The sequence below is a fragment of the Battus philenor genome, unplaced genomic scaffold (genome assembly GCF_028537555.1).
Source record: "Battus philenor isolate CCGP_79_NKW_IND1 unplaced genomic scaffold, ilBatPhil1.0.hap1 SCAF_13, whole genome shotgun sequence".
Lineage (NCBI taxonomy): Eukaryota > Metazoa > Arthropoda > Insecta > Lepidoptera > Papilionidae > Battus > Battus philenor.
Window position 1 is genome coordinate 5,527,822 of NW_027181675.1, and position 21,366 is coordinate 5,549,187.

Here is a 21,366-nt window from a genome sequence, read left to right on the forward strand (position 1 = left end):
CTTTGCGAATATTTTCTTGGCAAAGATCAAATTTATTGACTCCAGTAACGCTACCAAAACGTTCTCTTTAACCACGTGGCCTTGCTAATTATATACGATGGTAATTCTTTGAATTGCAGCTGCAATACTGGAAGCTATATAACATGTACATTTTGCAATTACATTTCATATTTCAATTACCTCCTCTGCAGATCGCATCCCTTGCTTAAGGAACTGTTGTTATGTGTTTACTGGCACCTATTAATTCAATACATCATAGTACAAGCCAATTTTCTAGAAAAGAAAACTCATAAATATAGTAGATGCTATGTTTTATCCGCAAGGCTGGCATCATTCGCTACTAGTCTTATATATATATATTATCTTAGTATTGTTTAAATGAAAAATTTATAAAACAGAGACAGAAACAATGACCCTGGGGTGTCCCCAGGAATTTTATGAGACAGTGTTATCCTTTTCCCATTCCCGGTTAAGACACGCTTCTTGGAGTATGCCTTACAAAACGAACTAGACCTCCACATTAAACTCGGAAGAAACATTCACATTCAAAGCGATCAGAGGAAGGAAAGGCTTGCAGAAGCGTCATGGCATGGCATGTCATGGCTTGCTCACGACTGTATACAATAAATTTTTAAAACGTGGGAATTAAATTGGTTAAATTGTTTCAAAAAATAGATACTAATAGTGTTGAAGTAACGTTGGCATAACTAAATAGTTTAAGAAGGGGCTAGACTCGCCTAAGCACCAATATAATAGCGAGATTATTTCGTATACTAAAATTATTAATTAACTTCAGCTAAGAATTTTTCAACAAACGAAAGAATGAATAGTAATTTAAAATGATTTTTTTTATTAAAAATAATTTTTTAATCACTCGATATTATAATTTAACATTGAATAAATAATTAAATGACGGTTTTATTGGTGTTATCGTGGAATTGTCTAGTTATATTAGTGTATTTAAATCTTTGAAAAAAATAAAACAAAACGTGAAATAAGCAAAGATTTTAAATATTTTATTTATAATACCTTATAAAGACCATTCAAAAGCATTTTACTGTAGCATAACCACTTTGCATCCGTTCCAAGTTTAAATTTCGATAGAAAACGAATAGAATTTCACACCGTAGGGTCGGGAGCAAGAAGCATTTGGGTTAAATCCTTTCAAATAGAAATAGTTTACGAGCCTATCAGGAATTGCGGTCAACGAATGGTTACCCAAGTCTTTATTAAAATACTTAGGTAGCTCTTTTCATTTAATAAAGAATTTTGCTAACGAAATAGTTTGTTTCATTTTACACATTTTAAAATTAAAAGATATAATAACCATACACTAATTACATGGTTTCATTTATATTAAAAAAAGAAAATGACATTAGAATAGCCTTATTTTGACACAAATACTTATCAAAAACGAACTAATTCATTCTACGCAATTATTTTGCGTAATGGAGCTATTCGTTTTGAAAAGTATCTTTTTATTGCATAAACCGTGTATTCCTTTTAAGTTTGCGATAACCAATTAAACTTTAATTTAGACCTTTTTATTCAATTTTGACCCTGAATCAATTAAACTCTGAATTATCGTGATAATACAATTAAAAAAATAACATAAAAGTTGTTTAAAATATTGACTATTTACAACGCAAAGGATTCTTAAGCGAGTATCATTGTACCTTGGGAATATTTTGTAATTTTTGTTGACTGTAATTAAGAATATTTTTGTGTGAAAGTAATCATAAATAAAACCTGTAATGCTGTGTTGTACTTGAGCTTGTTCTCAGATGGTAGTTAACTTGAATTTTATATTGACATCGAATTATTTATACGAATATATATTATTGAAAATTTAATGGAATTCGAAATAGAAATAAAACTTTTATCGTGAATTCAGAATATAAAGCTCCAGGGTCTAAAGTTTATATCGACCGTTTCTTATTGGTTGCGTTCGTCTATGCAGCAACTGGACAGTACGCGCTTTTATGTGGAAAATTGTACTATCTAGTGCTTCGATAGTGATTTAAATGCAAAAATATATTCCTGGAATATACAGTCTATTTTGTTAATGTTTATGCTACGTTAATATGAATTGCGATGCGCTTAGTGTGGAAAAGTGCATGTATGGCCCGTTGATGTTTATTAAAATGTAGCATTTTATTAGATTAGATACATAATTAAATGTTAAGAAGTTTTAAATATCGAAATTTGTATATTATAAACAATCTAAATTGCCTTGTATCATAAATACACTACACTGTTATACACAATGGTTATATATTATTTAATGTGACATTTTTAACGCTTGTTCCAATCTCAAAACTTTGATAAAATAACTAATGTAGTTAAAGGTTATATATATTTATCTAGATATTACGAGATAAAGAAAATGCGATTATTTATAAAAAGTTTTTATTATTATACTTCGTCGTTACCTCCGTATAAGTCAGAAAAATTTATTTGATTATTGTTTAATAGCTATGTAAGGATCATTGCTTTTAGCCTGTAGACGCTCATTGCAAGGTATAGTCCTATATGACATGCTAGACGGGTTGGTGATCGCAGTGTGGTATTATGGTATACAGAGGACCCTCCTGCCTATACTCTGGAAACTTGTTTATGAGCAGTGGCAATCCTACATAACATTAATGCACATGGTGTGAACTGTATAAGACTATATCCGGGAAATCGAACTCGTGGCTTACGATCGCAAGTTTCAGACCACTGTCATGATACAAATTCTAAAATACCTGTGCCTTTGTGCACAAAATATTAAGAACATTAAAAGTTTGAATAAAACGCTTTCGTTATATATAAGAAACACATTTAAAAATTTATTTGATGATATTAGACCTTTATTGTCTTAGTCAATTATATTCAAGAAAGGAGTATATGGTTTTGAGTCTATTGTTCTCAGGACAAAGTCGTAAGTGTCCGAATACCGCAACGAAGTTACCTCAAACCCTTATATCCCTGAACAAGCCTTTAGGTCCATAGGGAAAGTCATAGGATTTCATTATAGAGACGAAGCTTTGGCAACAACCGTCAATGGACGGAAACTTTTGTCTCAAGGTATCGTCTTGTTATTAGTTTATTAAGAATCTTTTGTAGTGATACATACAGCTAAACAACAGTTAATGGAAATTTAACATCAGAAAATAACCTATCATTTACAAAAGGCAAATAAAATTTATAAAAAGTTTCTCGAATCTTCATATTAAATTCGGAGGCACTTTTCCTCTTAACCTATTTTAATTTATTATTCTTACAAATGTAATAATTTTATAAAAGGTAGTATTTTTCATTAATGGCAACACCACTCGACCCCGTCACTCATTTGTGACAACTTCCGGTAAAAGGATTGACAGTGGTGGGGTTAAAACATCGTTTTGATTATTGAGTCGGGAGCTCGGTGACTCGTTCGATAACCATCGAAGTGATAAGTTGTCTATTGGAAACTACTCGTATGCTAGGCCTCTAAGAGTATTAAGAGTGGAATAAAAGTATTTACTGTGCTGTGAATTGGAGTTTTTTTTTAATACAAAGGTCAATAAAAATGAGCGATAGCCTTTATTTCTTTTATTAAACATAGTTCAAGTTTTCGGAGGGCTCGCAGAATTCGTGTCTCAGTTTTTGTTTCAAAGTGTAGATTTATTTTAACTCCGATGAGATACATAGTAATGAGACTTCGAAATGTAATGTTCTGTAAAACATATTCCATGAAATGTTCTTTTATTATAAATAAAGTAGATTTATCGCCTATAAATGTTTTTGGCAATGGAAAATGGCGGGAATAGATAATTACTCGCGCAGGCGGCTAAGCTTCTCAAATGAAATTATCTGCGTAAAATGTTTGGTCCAAAATATACGAACGTGTGCGAATTTACGTAATAGATTTAGTTCAATGTTTAGTTTAAAATTAATATAAGCAGAATAGATTTTGTTTCACATATATAATAATTTTAACCGTTGGACCTCCACTGAGGGCACAAGTGTTTCCCGTAGATTTTAATTAGAACCAGTTGGGAGCGGCTTGAATTCAAAGTCTTCCAATGACCTTAACAAGACCGTCTGTCCAACTTGTCTCATAATTTTTTCGATCTCGTAAATAAATTTTGTACAAGACTCTCTCCATGGCTCACTGAGCACTTGTGAGCTTGCGCATGACACTCGAAGTGAGGGGTCAAATTTCAATGCCGCAGATCATTACTGGTAACATACATTAGTCGTAGACCTTTATTTCTTCTTGTCGTTAGTTGACGAACAAATACATAATTTTACTATAAGTTAGATAAGGATGTATTGTTCGCATTAAACTTTGCCATCTCGAGAAGCGTAGATGTACCAATACCGGCATAAAACTGAGAGAGTGATCAATAAAAGTTTTAATCGAGATACAACTTCTTCATTATTATTCCACATTCTTATATATTTAGAATGCAATTTGAAGAAAAAAAGAAAGAAATTCACGAAGTTTTAATGAACAGGTAAAAGAAAAATAGTAAAGAGAGAGAGATTAATTTTGTAGGTTCAGCTCAAAATGAATATATAAAACTAATATAGGAAGAATATCTACGAGTAGAAATACATTGGGTCGAGGGAAGACGTTTGATGTGGGCAGCGTAAGACCGGTCTTTGCGGAAATCTATCAGCCTTGGAGTGGGAATTTATCGGCTGAAAAGATGATGAAGATATTTGAAAACACACCATTTATTGGCTTGCAAACAATATGGTTTCCGGCCGAGGTGGGACTATTTCCTCAGTATTTTAAATAACAGTCTCACTTCTATTATATCGGACTGTATTAATGTGAAAGAGAAGCGTATGTCAGTATTCCAAGACTTTTCGAAGATCTGTGAGACTTGAGAATATTGACATTAAGAGAATAGTATACGATTGACCCTGAAGCTATTTAGCGAATCGAACCCAGCATGTTCGAGTAAGGTAATAATCTAGTTCGAAAATCAAGTTCTCAGAAATTTCGTGTTGATAATTTTGCAAATAAATATTATCTAATATATAAAATTCTCGTGTCACGGTGTTCGAACTTGAACTCCTCTGAAACGGCTTGACTGATTTTTACGAAATTTAATATGCGTATTCAGTAGGTCTGAGAATCGGCTACTATCTATTTTCTATACCCCTGAGTGATAAATGTTGTTCACACTTAAATTTTTTTTTTATTTTTTTAACGAAATTTTTTGTTTTTATTTTTTATGATACAGCATACAAGAATACATACAACCATAAATTTTCACCCCTCTACGATCAACCCTTATTTTTTATTTGTAAATTAAAATATCATTTTTTTTTTGCAAAACAACGTTTGCGGGATCAGCTAGTTATTATATAATAAAAGAAGTAAAAACGTATCGAACTCTTACTCAGCTACGTCCTGCAGTGTAGATTAACTCGTACCACAGCGCCGTTTTTCAGTAAGGAACATAATGTAGCAATAATCCGACCATGTACGCAACGCACGGCATACTGAGCAGAATAAAAGTTTCGCTTACATACTTCAAGTATTCAAAACTCATTAACATATGTTTAGATATAAAACTACAAGGAAAGAAAGGAAGTATATAAGATATTTATGGCTGAATATTATTGTTTGCTAATCATAATATAAGAATAAATAAAATTAAATATAATAAATAAGAAAAATATATATTCCAGGACACAATATTCGCAAACTCGCAGAGATTTATTGTACTCGTATGTTGTTACTACTCGATGGAAAACTGTAAGTTAAGTTAGATCTAATGTGGTTGGTAAGTTTGGTAAGTTAGGTGTTATTTACTTGTGATAGACATCTGGGTTGAGCCGGACTAACAATCGGCTGAACGAAACTCTACTTTTCCGCATGTACATTACTAAAACCGTTATCACCTGTTCTCTGTGCAATAGCGTCCGACATACGGTGCCTAATTACGGCACGATCATCATCGTAATCATTATGTGAACATCTGGCATCCTCTACAATAGTATATCTCTTGTAAATAGCAAAAACTCAAAATAAACTTTAACATCTTAAGTCGTCATCGATGTCTTTTTCCATTTGTCTTTCCCTCTGTTTACGATGGTGGTACTCCTTTTAAAATATTATTGTTGTCTTATTTCTGCTAATCTATGAGAAGAGGAGTTAAAAAAGCGTTTTCATACTAATAATATCTGAGAGCTTTCGTTCAGTTAGGTAAAGCGACAACTTCACCCAGAGCTCATCATCCATAGCCGAAAACATGAGCGTCGGAGGTGGATATATCATGCCTACGTATCCGAAAGAATTTCCGTAGTTGTAACTAAGTTCGAGAAGTTTTAGCTTTAGTAAAATAAAAAAAGTAAAAAAGGTAATAGCAGAAATTATTGGAACAAAAATATGAGCATTGTATGATCTATTATACAAGTACTGCTAAAATCAAATTAGTGTAAAGGACATAAACAATGCTCGGTATTCCATTTCGTATTGCATTTTAAAGTGTGTAATAAACTTGCGTTGTTTAAAATCTAAATAAGAGCAATTTGTGTGTGATAAATGTTTAGTTTCGCCTGTATATTTACAACGTGAAAATTTGTAAAGGAAAAACTCGTAAATTTATAAAGGCACGGGTCGTATTTCGTTAAAAGGTGATCGTTACTCTTTCTGATTGATGAACTTAGTTCCCAACTGCCATTGAGTTAAATACAGATACCTGGATTCATTTCATCAAAGTTTGAGGTTAATTTTAAAAAGTATAATATCCGAAGTTTCTGTCGCACTTCATTTGTTTTTTTTATCTTACTTTATTGTAAATCTTATAAACAAGACAGAAACGATTCAAAAACATAATTAGCAGTCAAATCGCATTTCCCAATTACTTATAGATAAACCGTGGATGGATTTATTTAATTATTTAAAATTATCATTTACATCAAAATATCATCATTTAGTCGTCGATTTGTAAGTCTATCACGATGAAAATAATTAATAATGTCAAAAATTTATCATTACCTTTGCACGAGGCTCGAAAACTTGTATCGCAGAGATCAAAGTAGATACAAATACATTCGATTTATTTTATTTACAATCCTTATTTTGTATTACATACAACAAACAATTACATTATTTGTCAAAGAGTAAATCTGTGTATCAGTGTGTGTGTGCGTAATCTTGTGTCTGATACTCTACCATACATTAATTGCACAGCATATAAGCAACACATTCATCGCTTCAAAGCTTTTTCACGTGTACACAGCATTTTGTATAAAAGGATCTTGAGTGTTTACGACTTTTAATAACAATTCGATTCACAGAAGGTCTTGAAAACTAACATTCTGAACAAGAAAACATTCGTATATTATTAGTTAGCAGAAATATTTGTTCAGAAAATACAATAAAACGTATGTTTACTTTAAAACAGATTTTCTTTTATATTATTTTACCAAAGAGATTAATTTTATTACAAAAGCAGGTAAACTCATTACGTAATGAAATTGATTACTAACAAAATATATTTAGCGAACTTAATTAAGGTCGAAATCATTACAAAAATTGCTTTTATAAAACAAGAGAGCCGTTCATTCAACAAGTCGTCTTTTCACAAAACTGTTCTTTTGTAATTTTACTTAGCAAATAGCTAAAATGTTTGTGATTAAATGGACGATTCTCTTCTTTTATTTGAATATCAGTAATGTATTAACTGTGTCGTAAGTCGGAAAAATTGTTTACATTTTTCTGTTAAGTAACAGCTTTCTTTCTGATTTTTCCTAAGTTTATCTTTCTTTGCGTAAACGTAAATAAAGTTTGTCGTAAAAATCGGTTTTCTGTTTGCATTATTTTACGACCATTTTGGATTCTTGTATGTGTAGTTATGCGCTTTGGCAAAACAAACCAATTCATCATCATTATTTCAGTAGCAAGCCCTCTGCTTCTGGATATAGGCGCCTCTCATATTTCCAATATGACTGGTTAGAATCAGTTTGTATCCAGTTTTGCGACGACCTTATCAAGATCGTCTGTCGATCTTTTGAGTCGACATTCGACGCAGGGCAGGTCGTTTAGTCTTCATAGAACTTTAACGCCTCAATACCTATTCGTTCTGCGAGCTATGGTGATTGCTCATTGCCATTTTAACTTGCCAATCGGCGGAGCTACGTCGATTCCTCTACGGATCTCCTAATAATTTTAGTATAAGAAAGGGTAAAATTTGAAAATATAATATAAAGATCTAACGATATCATGTGAAAATACGTCATATGAACGTCATATAATAAGTCATATGAACTTTTTCAAAACCAGCCTTTGACATACAGGTTTTGAAAAACGTTCATATGATGTATCTATTACGTTTTACGTAACGGATGGTTTTACTAAACTCTATTTTTAACATGGCCCTAGAAATAGTATACTAATTATGTAATCTTATATTTTATGTAATTATCTTATGATGGAACCGGCCAACAGTCGCTGGCAAGGATGGGAGCTGCCTGCTTTCAGCATCTTCGACAACCTTAACGAGGCTCTCAGTCCTCGTTGAGGGTGGATATCGTACGCTGCGCTTGCCAGTTTCCGGTTCATTGTTGCTACGTGAAAGGTGGCATCTTTCTAGTAAAACTAAATGTCTGTTAAAAAAACCGTTATCATGATTACTAATTACTTATTGTACTATAGTAGATCGGTGTGCAAGTTTCTAGATGATAGGATTTTTGCTGCTGCATCGATTAATTTTGGCATTTTATCCATGAAGTCAAGGTAGGCTCTGGATACGGACAGTACCAGTTACATTGGCGATCTGCGAAAGAGTCTTCGATGATGATGATTATAATCTTAACTTTGTGATTAGTGACCTGAACTGGCTAATTACATTGTGAATTATTATTTATTAGTATTTGTTGAACCTGATTCGGCTTTCAAGTCAAATTTTTAATCCTACCAAGCTAAGTAATATAATAACAAATTCATAATTTTTGTTTAATTTCAATATTACTTGAAGAATTTTCATTAAGGAAAGCTTTGCTTCAGCTGAAACTTTCAGTGACCACTAGTCTTGGAACGAACTATTTTCGTTTGAAAGTATTTACCGACGATGTTTCCAAAGATTTTGAGAGAAATGAAATTATTCAACGGGCTATTAATAGAAGCTTGGACAACATGTTTATTACTATTTTCCTTATATAATTTATTTCTATCATTTTTATCTTAGATAGTTCATAGTGATGATTTCTTTATCTATGTCAGAAGAGCGACGTTTTTAAACTAGAATCGGATTGAGCTTTCTTATAATGGCATTCTTCCATGTAAATGTACGATCTGAGAAAAGCCCACAACAAACTCTGTTACCATAATATATATATACATATACATATATATGTATATGCATATATATGTATATATATATATATATACATGTATACATATGTATGTATATATATTTACACGTATTAAAAAGGACAACATGAAACATGATGTTAAAGTTTTTTAGACTCTTTAGTAATTATGGGAACAATTTCCCGTTGTACGAAAAAAACCCAAGAAAATCTGAAGTGTAAAAAGGTGGTTCCCTAACCCTTTAAACAAAGGGGTTAGGGAACCACCTAAGGTTAGGGTTCGATTTTCAGAAGAAGTTTAATTTGTATAATTTAAACATTACGACTACTCACTATCGGTAGCTAATCGTAATAAAAATCTATCTAAGGAAAGGTGTTAGGAGTTTTGCTGTGTCTTCTATCTCAATCCGGTAAATTAGTTTTTACTTGGCGATAGCATTGTGTATAAAACTTTTATACAAATCTATGTAAGGAAATGTAGAGTTCGTGTGAGAAGGCACAGATAAGGTATAATTTGGATAATTCTAATAATAGCCCTTTGTCTAACTTATTAATAAATGATAGTTTTTGCTCGAATTAATGAGAATGTTCAAATCATATTTCAGATTCGGTCGCGGTCTTTTTATTATATGCTATATAGGATAGGCCATAATTAAGCTTCTTTAGTTTTTTTTGAATAACTACCTGCAAGCAGCACTTAGTGAGTACAACTTCATGATCTGATAGCGGAAGGACAGGGTGTTGTCACGCATCTAATGTCAGTGTGGTCGTACGAGAAACGTTCCCTAGAAAAGTCATGACAAAGTGGCATAACATTGAGTCTAATAACACGAAGTCACCTACTGATTTTTTCAGTCTTCTGTAACTATCCAAAAACTCATTTTAATTAAACCAAAATACGTGAATAAATAACGACGGTACCTTGCAGGCGTGTTTTTGAAAACATTGAGACCCACGTGAAACAATATTCTCATAAATCTGGAAAATATGTTGAAGATATAATTTTCGAAAAATAAATATCATTCCTTCCTTTTCTAATAAACAAATATAAATATAAATTTAAGCAAAACATAAATTCTAGCATTACTTTTAAAAGTAAATTTTTGGATGTTTTTATTCGGACTTCTTTTTTATTGTCGAAAGTAATTTGCCTGTCGCAGTTTAATACTTAAATAAATAAAACCTGTTTCAAGATAGTCACTTTATACAGGGTCAGAGCAAATAGGTTCCTACTAATTCGCGTGCTTCATTTTTGACTACATTGTCGATTTCTACCGGGCGAGTCGGTGGTCAAAAGAAACTATTGATTTAAGGTCTTGATAAAAAATAACGGTTACTGATGGTTACGTACACTGTAGGACTTTTGTATTAAAAAAGTCATGCGTCATATTTTCAGCCTGAAATATCTATTCCGTTAGTTAATATCCTTATATATTATCAAGTTAATAGTTAATACGGAGTGATTTGTTATGGGTGTAGAAGTTTTAAAGAGGCGAATATATAGCTCATTTGTCAGTAAAACATTAAAACTTTTACTCATATTTTCAATGACCCTGTATAAAGTGATCACCCAGGAAGTCTTTTGTAATATGACAGGTTAAATAACTTCTTGCAATAAAAAATTTGCAAATATTCACTAATTATTTTAATACTTTTTAAAAACGCTTTTTTACTACATTATTACCACGTTCTTTATTATTTCTGAAACTATTGATTTTATAGAGTATACCGTACATGATTTGAAAACAAATAAGCTATACGTTCACCCCTATAAAGGTTTTACATCTATAAACAATCACGATGTATAGCAAATTAATTTTATCTTCCGACAAACTTCTTTTTTGTGCCCAATAATGTTTTTATTTTTAAATAAATGCACTTTTTTACAAGATATTTGTTGAGTAAAGTTAATGTAATAATTCGTATTTTTTAATTAAGATACGCTCCCAGCTTTTTTCTTTATTCTTCTTAATAAAATTAATTCTCAGTAAACGGCAATAAAATAGTTGATGCCACTGATTACTTCTACCAGTCCATTAAACTAACAGAAACGACTTCACCGTAAATAGACAAGGGCTATCGGCCCCTCTTCACTTAATATCATTAGTTAATGTTGGTGGTTGATCTCGCTGAGATTTAATCAGGGAGCGAGCTGAAATAAATCCATTACTTCGAACAGACGCAGTGATTGCGACGTAATTATCTATCCCCTTCGTTCTATGCGCTTCTGGTATTAAACGCAATGTCAATGTTTACATCTACGTATTGTTTACGTTTCTTTTAAATAATTTCCAGGGTTATAAGTAACAGGTGTAAAAGCTGAGGCAAATGTTCATTTGTCAGAAAAGAAAACAATTAAAGCTCTTCTTGTACCCATTTTCAATCCCCCCGTATAAAGTGATCACTTTATAATATGTTATACACTTAATTTTTTTTTAAATAATTTAACAAACGTTCTGGCCGTAAAAAGCCTGCTCTTAAACAATGATTAATTTTAATATATAATAATTTAAAATTTGAAAACGCTGTTTCTTACTTAAGTTATGAATTAAAATGTATGATTTATGGCTATCCATAAATCAATGTGTTGCTTTGAAATGAACTATACATTCACTTTTCGAAGCTTCTACACCTGTAACTAATCAACTTGTACACGCGTTATGCGGGTGTGAAATTTCCCTTGCACTTATCTGTTAGTTCTTTGATAGCGAGGTAAATCAAAGTCAGGCTTGATCAATGTGTTACACATTACAAATATATAACTCCCAACAGCAATAATAGACAAAATTAAACAAAAACAAACAAAAGATTTGATATCACAACTCACTTAAAATTCGACGTAGACCTTTTCGAGACAAGTACTACTAGACTGCGATGCCTGACTCTCTTTTTCAAGACTCTCTTTATTTGCGAAGTAGCTTGAATTAAGTCGGTGACGAAATAATGATATTACATTTTATGTTATTTAATTTTACTAATAATTAATATAACGTAAATGTGAAAACCTATAAATTGTTGTTTCGGATTTATTAATTATTAAAATGTTTGTTAGATGTCGATTTTACAATAATTAAATTGTACAGTAATATAGAGAGAAATATAAAATAATTCAAAGGAAAGGTTATTGTGATAAGTTATATAAGTGATAAGTTTTATGGAATTCAAACTTTGTGCAAATATTTAAGAAAAGAAAAAAGCCTATAAGATAAGAAATAAATATATGACTGCCACTGTTCACAAACAAGTTTTGAGAAGATGGGTTGCTGCATGCTCTGCGTACCATAATGCCACACTGATCACCAACCCACCCGCCAAATGTGGCGATTATGGTATTGGGCGTCCATGGGCTAAAACGACGATGATATTGTCCACAAAACGTACCAATAATTTTATTAAAGATAATAATATAAAATTTAGTTTTCGTTACTCATTTGTTATTCAAAACCACGCAAATTTCATTATGGGGTCGGATAATGAGGATACGTAACGTTTGAATAAAATAGCATTTAGGATTTATTAAAGAATATCAATGAATTTGTCCATGTATTTTATAGTCAATTAATATAACTTTTATAATTATAACATAAGCAAAAGTAATTATTATTTAAAGTAAAAATGATGCTATTTCTATTTACATTGAATTAATATGTGATTTGTCTTTTTTATTAAAAATTATCGTGGTCACTATTGCGTACATGTATAAAATTAAAAAGTTTCTATGTACGGTTTAGTAGTTTAAAAATTTTAATAATAAAACGTATATCTTAATCCACAATTTATGTTATAATAAACAATAACGTATATTCTCAACATTTTGTAACATGTTACATTTATTTATTCTAAATAGGTACGTCAACATTAAAACAAATACAAGTATACATTAGTTGTGTATTCTATAGTACAAAATTAAATATGGTTACCTATTGTAGGCATTCACAGTCCTGGCCATAATTATGTTAGCTTATATGTAAATATTAAAAGAATAAAACTAAAAATAGTTTTTATCGTTTGTTTAAGTAATAATAAAACTTGAAACTAACAATCTATATTATATTAATTATTGCCAAGATTTTTTATTTTCGTCATAGTGATATTATACAAAAAAGAAAGTAAATGAATTTCGTAATTTAAATTGTTGTATATTTATTTAAAAGCACGCATTTATATTTGAACGCAATTTTCATTTCCACTTTCATTTTCTCTTGAAATCTTGAGACTTTAATGTAGTATTCCCCTTGTCTAAATCACAGCTGTGCATGAGCGGTACTTCCCAAAAGTTATATGCTTTTACTGTTTCTAAGTAATTACATTTGAGTGCGGCGTGCCTTAACACTCCAAGAGGTATCCAAGAGTTTAATTTTAGGGGCCAAAATGGACTTACATGCCTATTGTTCTGGAATTTATACTTTACACTGACTTCATCGTGTACTATTAAAGACAAATAATGAACATACTTTATGAAACGAAAACTTAAAACTTGTAAATTAAAAAGTGACAAAACTAATAAACAGTAAACAAATACGTTAGTACTTTAATAGCAAAAGTACAAATGTCTATACTATATATAAAATATTTGTGTATATTGTACATTTATATTGACAAAGTTGGCAGTATGTATTTTTTTATTTTTGGCACTCGCAAATATAAATGTAAGTCCTGACAGATATGTTAAAGTCGTCGGATAACTAGATTCAGGTCGCTTCCAATCGATAATGAGAAGAAAATGTGATATTCGAATAAAAATACTAGATTACTACTATGTATTTACGAAGGAAATTATTAATTCATACGAAGTATCAAGTTTTTTAAGTATAAATCCCATAGTGCTATAATTCTGTTTTAATATAATTTAATTTAAATTTGAAGTAATGTCCAGAAATTTAACGATGGATATTTTTTTTGAAATTATTACGCCGTATTTAAATGCAAGTAATTAAATGATTTTGTTTTCTATAAAAATAGACTTAGCTGCAGTGCGACTGCTACGTTAACAGTTCATTATCTTCATTATCATTTCAGCAACAAGAGGTCCACTGCAGGATAATGGCCACCTTGATAAGGTTCCATGTGATACAAACATCTTTTTTTAGGTCCTAGTGCGGGGCTCATGGACCTGCAAACGCAGCATAAGAGGTTTTTCTACCTACAGTAAATAGGACGTCGTTAAGATCATTGGAAGACGTTGGATGCAGGCTTCTAATCAGTCTTTTTGGATATTTATGAAGGAGCTCTATGTCCAGCAGTAGACGGATAGCTTATGGTTGAAATAATGATGATGAACTCTGTTTATCTACCCTTATATTCTATAACTTCCTGGTAATTTATTTTTATTTACTCCCAAGGTGGACAGCCTACGTTGTTAAGGTATAAATAATATGAATGAAGAAGATAAGCAGCTTCCAATCGATCACCGGAAATGTTATTTGGAAGCCTTATGTCTAGCATGGGACTTACTACGACTAAACTTATGACTTCGGTAAAATTAAAAAAAATCCGGAGTCTCGTTAATACAACTATTAAAAATCTAGCGATTATTCGACCCTTTGAAATCGTGAATGGAGCAGCTGATCTCTTACGATCAAAACTGACGCGAAACCAATAAAATACAGTTCGCAAGCAAAAAATTGTGAATAATAGGCCATTATGTTAATGAGCTTCTGAAACAATTAAGGCTTAGAGGGTCACTGGCTTTGTTAAAGCATTAGGTTAGAAACAATTCCGTATGAACCTTCTTTAAACATAATTTTTACATAACAGTAAAGTTTAAAGAAATAAAATAAGTAGTTCAACAGATAATTTGTGAACAGGCATAATTAGGCAATTAAGAGAAAGTATTCTTTTTACATGCATGCATTTTTATGTAAATATACAACTCTTTTTTTAGATAATTGATTCATTCATTTTAATAATAAAAATGTATAAGGTTTAACCTTTATGGGCTGTAGCACAAAAATTTAACGTTCTTTTTTCAAATGAATAGAGCACTAAACAAAGTTTGTTAAAGATGTACGTCTTCGTGAGTTTATGCCAGTTAACTTTCTATTCAAAACGAAGGCAATAGTAACTTAAAAACGGAAAACTTTATTGAGAAAAATTGCACGTCTGTGCTTTACAAAACATAAAATATTCGAAAGGAAACACTTTGTATAAACCTAAAAATATTGTATTCGGTCGCAAGCAATTTATTACAAAAGTATTGAGTTTACAGAAAATATATAAATTATTATGTTATTAGGTTTCTCGAGGCTGATTTTAATATTCATAACTCTACAAGCCTTTTGGTTTAGATATATTAAAACTTGTATACAGTTTGTTTTTTATCCCCATTTTCATTCAACGATTTATATTGTTTCAAACCTTGTAATACTAATGATTATAATAAATATCATAAAAGAAAAACTAAGATTGGAAGTGAAAGTGTGAGGGAGAGTAATAGCAATAACAATATTACACTACAAAACACTACACCAGGAATGTCTGTGAGAGTGTATTAAACTATAATAACATTTGGACTGCTGGGCAGTTTTAGATAACAATTAGAGAAGATTAAATAAGGACAATGGGTTAAAACTAAGGTATATATATCAGTAAGGAACAAAAACAAAACAAAAATGAAATGAAAATCAAAAAAAATAAGATGCCACAACAATAAAATATGCTTGTCAAAATTTTGTTAGTGTGTAAGTTGTCGTTTTAGATTATAGACGCCCACTACAAGGCATAAGCCTTTTCCGATGATATCAATGAGGAAATATACTTTAATCGCCAGCTTTGGTAGGTGGGTTGGCGATCGCAATTTAGTATTATGGTACGCAGACGACGCTGATACCCGTTCTCTGGAAATTTATTTGTGAGTACTGACAATCTTGCGTAATTAATGTACGAAGTGTGAATTACACAAAGAAGAAGATTATATTACCGGATTCAAATTGGTGACTTACGATCGTGTGTCTCAGTCCTCTACCGCTGGGCTACCACTGCTTTAGTGTGTAAGTAGGATAAATTTATCAAACCTTTTGTTATGATATTCATTAGCTTTCCTTCGGTTTTGGTTGTATAATTTTAATTTTATTAGTTGTTATATAAATATAGTTTCATATTGAAGTAAAAGTGATGAGCGAATACTTTTCGGTTTGGAGGCATTGATATTACAAGTATACATTTATTCGTTAACAACAAAAGAATTTCAAACATTTAGATATTATTTGTGACCAGTTTTACTATAATAAAATAATTTGTTGCATTTAAAAACAAGGAATGAATAACGTTCGATATTAATTCAAAAAACTTTTTATCGGTCGTATAAGCCCGTAAACGCCCACTGGCCCCCGCCCAGACCTCCTCCGAATATGTCATATATATGGGGGGATATACCATAATCGCCACGTTTGGCAGGCGGGTTGGCGATCACAGTGTGGCATTATGGTACACAGAGGATGCTACTGCCTATCTTATTGAAACTTGTTTTGTGAGCAGTGGCAACCCTATACAATTAATGCCTAAAATGTGGATTATGAACCCGCGACATACGATCGCATGTCTTAGGCCTGTACCACAAACTAGGCTACCCACTCCTCAAGTGTCATTTGTGACCAATTTTACAATAATAAAATAATTTGTGACATATAAAAGCAAAGATTTAATTTATTGTTAATTTATGTTCGATATTAATTCAAAGAAATTGAACATTTTACATGATTAATGTTCAACTAAATAATAAGATTTTTGGGTAAGAAGATTCTTCGGCCTTCGTGTAGTCGAGTGATACTTTATGTTGTCAAAAACTTGTAAAGTACTATAATTAATCTCCATAAGACCGGCTATGACACCGATTAATCATCCGCTAAGGGCAACGTTATTACTCTAAACATTAACAAGGCGTTAATATGCCTCAAACTTTATATCGTAACGTTCATATAATTTATAAGAGATAAAGTTGAAATATTTTATCAGGTCTTTTCATAAGTTGTTTTCGGTAAAAAGTCACATATAATTTTAAAACTAATTTAATTTTTAAGATCTAAATATTGTCATTTGTCTTTCACATTTCGTATCTTTCAGGTTATAGATGAATTATTATCATTATGTTAGCCGATAGACGCTTCTAGAAATAGGACATCTGAAATGATCGCTACGATGACTGATCTTGAACTGCCTGTATCCAGCTAGTTTTTAGCATTGACAATTACTGAATGCCTTAGCAGAAAAACTGCATGTCTTTTGCGAAAAACAATTCATTTAGTGAAGGATAGAGGGAAGTGTAATTAGCGTAATAAAGTAAGATTGTAGGAAATTAAAAATAAAACCAAACAAAAAAGACATGTAAAACTTTAAAGGGAAGATTCACAAGACATATAGTAAGAGAGAATAATGAAGAGTGGTATCCTAGGAACGGAATATTAAAGAAAAGGAAAATTCAGACTATGGTACAATGATCTCTAAAAAGATGCTGGTTCATAATGAAGGAGAACAGCAAGGAAAAGCGGAATAAGGAAAAGTTCAGAGGAGGCTTTTTGTCGAAGGACAAGCTGCTGATTGAAAAACCGATCAGCTGTTTAATATATATGTAAAAATGTGTATAAAAATCTAGTAATTTAAAACAATTTAGTATCAGAACGATAAACCAACATTAAATAGTTTAATATATGCAAAATTGTAAACAGGAATAAAGGGTTATTATTTTTTATTTATTAATTTCTTCGAAACATCTTCGAACATCTTCGAAACATTTTTTACCTCAACAAAATTGCTGAAGTGCTTCTCTGTGTGTGGTACATTGATGCGAAAAGATGATAAATACCCAGGCCGGGGTATCAAGGTGTGAGCAGGCTATTTCAAGGTGAGTATCAAAGGTTTTGTGAGGGGAGCATTGTAGTGTACGAAAATCACTTCGTCGTTTCTTCTAGCTTAATCTTGTAAATAATACTATGTTGGCGCTAGCGTTGTGTATAAAGGTTTTGCTATACTTTTTTATGATATATCAAAGCGCTAATTGTTATTTTATTGAAATTACCACGTTTAAACTGTCGAAAACACGTCTTCTATTCTAAACGATAGAGCCTTTTTCTATATTATTCTACCATTTACTAGCAAACGATGATTTTCATGGGTCTTTTTTTTTGATGAATTAAGAAATCGTGAGGCAAAAGTTTTAGGTATGAAACTAGTGATGATCGCTGAATCATAAAACAAAGACGATATTATTTGACACTCAACTTCATGTCCGATGTCTATATCAAATTAAAAGACAGCTTACTTTACGCTAGTGTCATTTCTTAATTAAAGCGAAAAATCTTGTACATATACCAGGTATGTGTTTGTACTCTTTTATTGCAAAATATTTTACAAGGTGACTGTTTAGTAAGTTTTAAAGGGGTGATTGTACGCGATTTCTTAGCAAAAAGCTTAAAGCTTTTATTACCTTTGTCATCCTCCTGTATAAAGTGATCACAATGATTCGATAAGATCATTTCTAGCAAAACAACATCTCCAGGAACAGATAGTAAACAATAATTCATTTTAGTATGTTGTTATACCAATTTTCAAAGACACCGCTAATTATTGTGAAACTATTATTTTTACGGATTGAGTGCACCATACAATAAATAAGCAGCAAATGAACTCAAATGCATTCACCCCATTCTTTTTGCACCTATTTTCAATCACTCCGTATATTTAACTCTGCTTAAAGAATTATTAACAATGAAATATATTATAATAATATTAGAATTTTTTAGTGCAAACAGTCCTACTGTGCGAACTTCATAAAGAAACTCGACTGGGGAAATACATCTTAACATATTTCTAACGAATTATAATAAAGCGCAAATAGATATGATATTTTTATTCACCTTTTTTAATAGATGAGGTTTTGATTTCCTTTGTTCAAAGATGCATTTCTAGTTCTTCTGTTGAATTTTTAAAATATACGTGCAGCAATAACAGTCCAACGCTTGGGATTTCTCTTGTTTTCTTCGGTATCTTTCTCTGCTAAGGATGTTCTTTATGGATGGAAGTTTTCGCATTAAGGCATAGGGTTACGAAAACGATTTTCAATACGACTGGTTGGAAGCAGCCTTTATCCTGCGTCATCCTACAACTTTAACAAAGTCGTATGTCCACTTTATATATGTTATACATATTTTTAGCTTTGTACTAAAATACCTCTTCTATTAATTCGCTGTTTAGTTTAGAGTGAGAGTCGCGTATACAAAATTCATTAAGCCTTGCATGAACAATTATCTACACAAAACAGCTCGTAATTACACGCCTGCCGACGACACTCCCGAGAGCTCGTTTCGGGCTCATTACAAGGATTGTTTAACTCAAATCATAAATCTGACGTCAGTATTTATTATGATATAGTACAACTCGACGCCAATTCTTAACAAAAACACAGAATAAGAGATTAATATTGTGATAATAAGACTTATTAATGCAATTGGTATTATTTTAAGTCCTTTTAATTGTTTTATTGTTACTGCACTGTAATCTAAAGCCTTTCTTATTGTAACATCCCGACAGAAGACATATTCAAACGAAATCAAATCTAAGGATTTAGTACGTACACAAGCCACATTTGGATTATAAATACATGATCGTCGTAACGTGACGAATGTAGGCCATTTCCTACCTGTCTTCATGGTGTGAGAACGTATATGTCCGTCTATGTAGTGGACATCCTCCGCTAATATGATGGTAATAATGATTACCATCTTCGTATCACCTCGTAGACGCCCATTGCGAGGTATAAACCTACCAGAGATATTTATGGTTGGGATATATCACGCTTGGCAGGCGGGTTGGCGATTGTACTGTGGTATTATGGGACGCAGAGGACGCTGCTGCTCATCCTCTGTAAACTTGTTTGTGAGCAGCGGCAATCCTATATAATTAATTCATAAAATGTGAATTATACAAGACTACATCCCGGCAATCTAAATCGCGACTTACGATCGCAAGTTTCAGTGTTCTACCGTGAGGTTACTAACTGATTACTATCGAAAATTGTCTAAATAAGTAATATTTTGAGTCACTATGAATAAGCGATGTATGATGGACGTATTTCTATCAACTATTTTGAAATTCAAAACCTAACATAAAGCCGTTTTCGTCTTCGTCTCCGTAGATGTAAGATGATTAGCCTTATTAGCAAATAGTTTTTTATTTAACGTTTTTTATCCTCGTTTGAGTACAATATCGCCTGATGGTACTGGTCGATGAAGTACGTAGACTTAGCAGATCCTCCTATTCACTCAGATCTTAGGTGCTTTCACTATATGTAGGTGCATAAATTGTACTAACTACTGCATTGGGATAAAGGATATTTACGAAAGAAACTGACTGAGATTGTTGTGGATTTTTCTTCGACCAGGGTGCGTTCGAAATCCTCGAGCCTCATGAAGTATGATATTATAGTAGAGCTCTATTTGATTCTTATTTCTTTCAACTTAAAGTCTTTTAGTATTCTTCTTATGACGTACACACGTAATCGTAATAAGAGAACTAAAAGAATAGAATATAAGATAGACTAGTTCCTGAAAAAGAAACTTGCCAATAATGTCTACAATGTACAGTGACAAACGGTAACACGATTTCATACACGAAAAAAGTGTTATATTTTTATAGACAGTACAAACAGGCGTGAAAACAACTGTCTCCAGTAAAATATTTGTGACGTAATTTAAAAAAAATACTTCATTTTTATTTACGTCATTAAAATTTTTAAAATAAAAATATGACAGTTATAAATGACAGTATTTAATGATTGTCTTTACTTGTCGATCATTGCCTAGAAGAATTTTATAGGTAAACTTTCATTTATACAAATTTATCTTAATTCTTTAAAAATTACGACTTTCTAAAAAAGCAGATTTATATGTTATTATAACACTTACTAAAAAGCGTATTTAATTGCATGCCATTCATTCGTGTTATGTGTAAACAGTAATAAATATAAAGTGTGAAACACCAAGTTTTAGGCAGCTCCCTTAGAGCAAACATGTTTTCACTGTCGAATGTTTAAAACAAAGTTCAGTTATAGATCAAGATAAACAAACTGAGGTG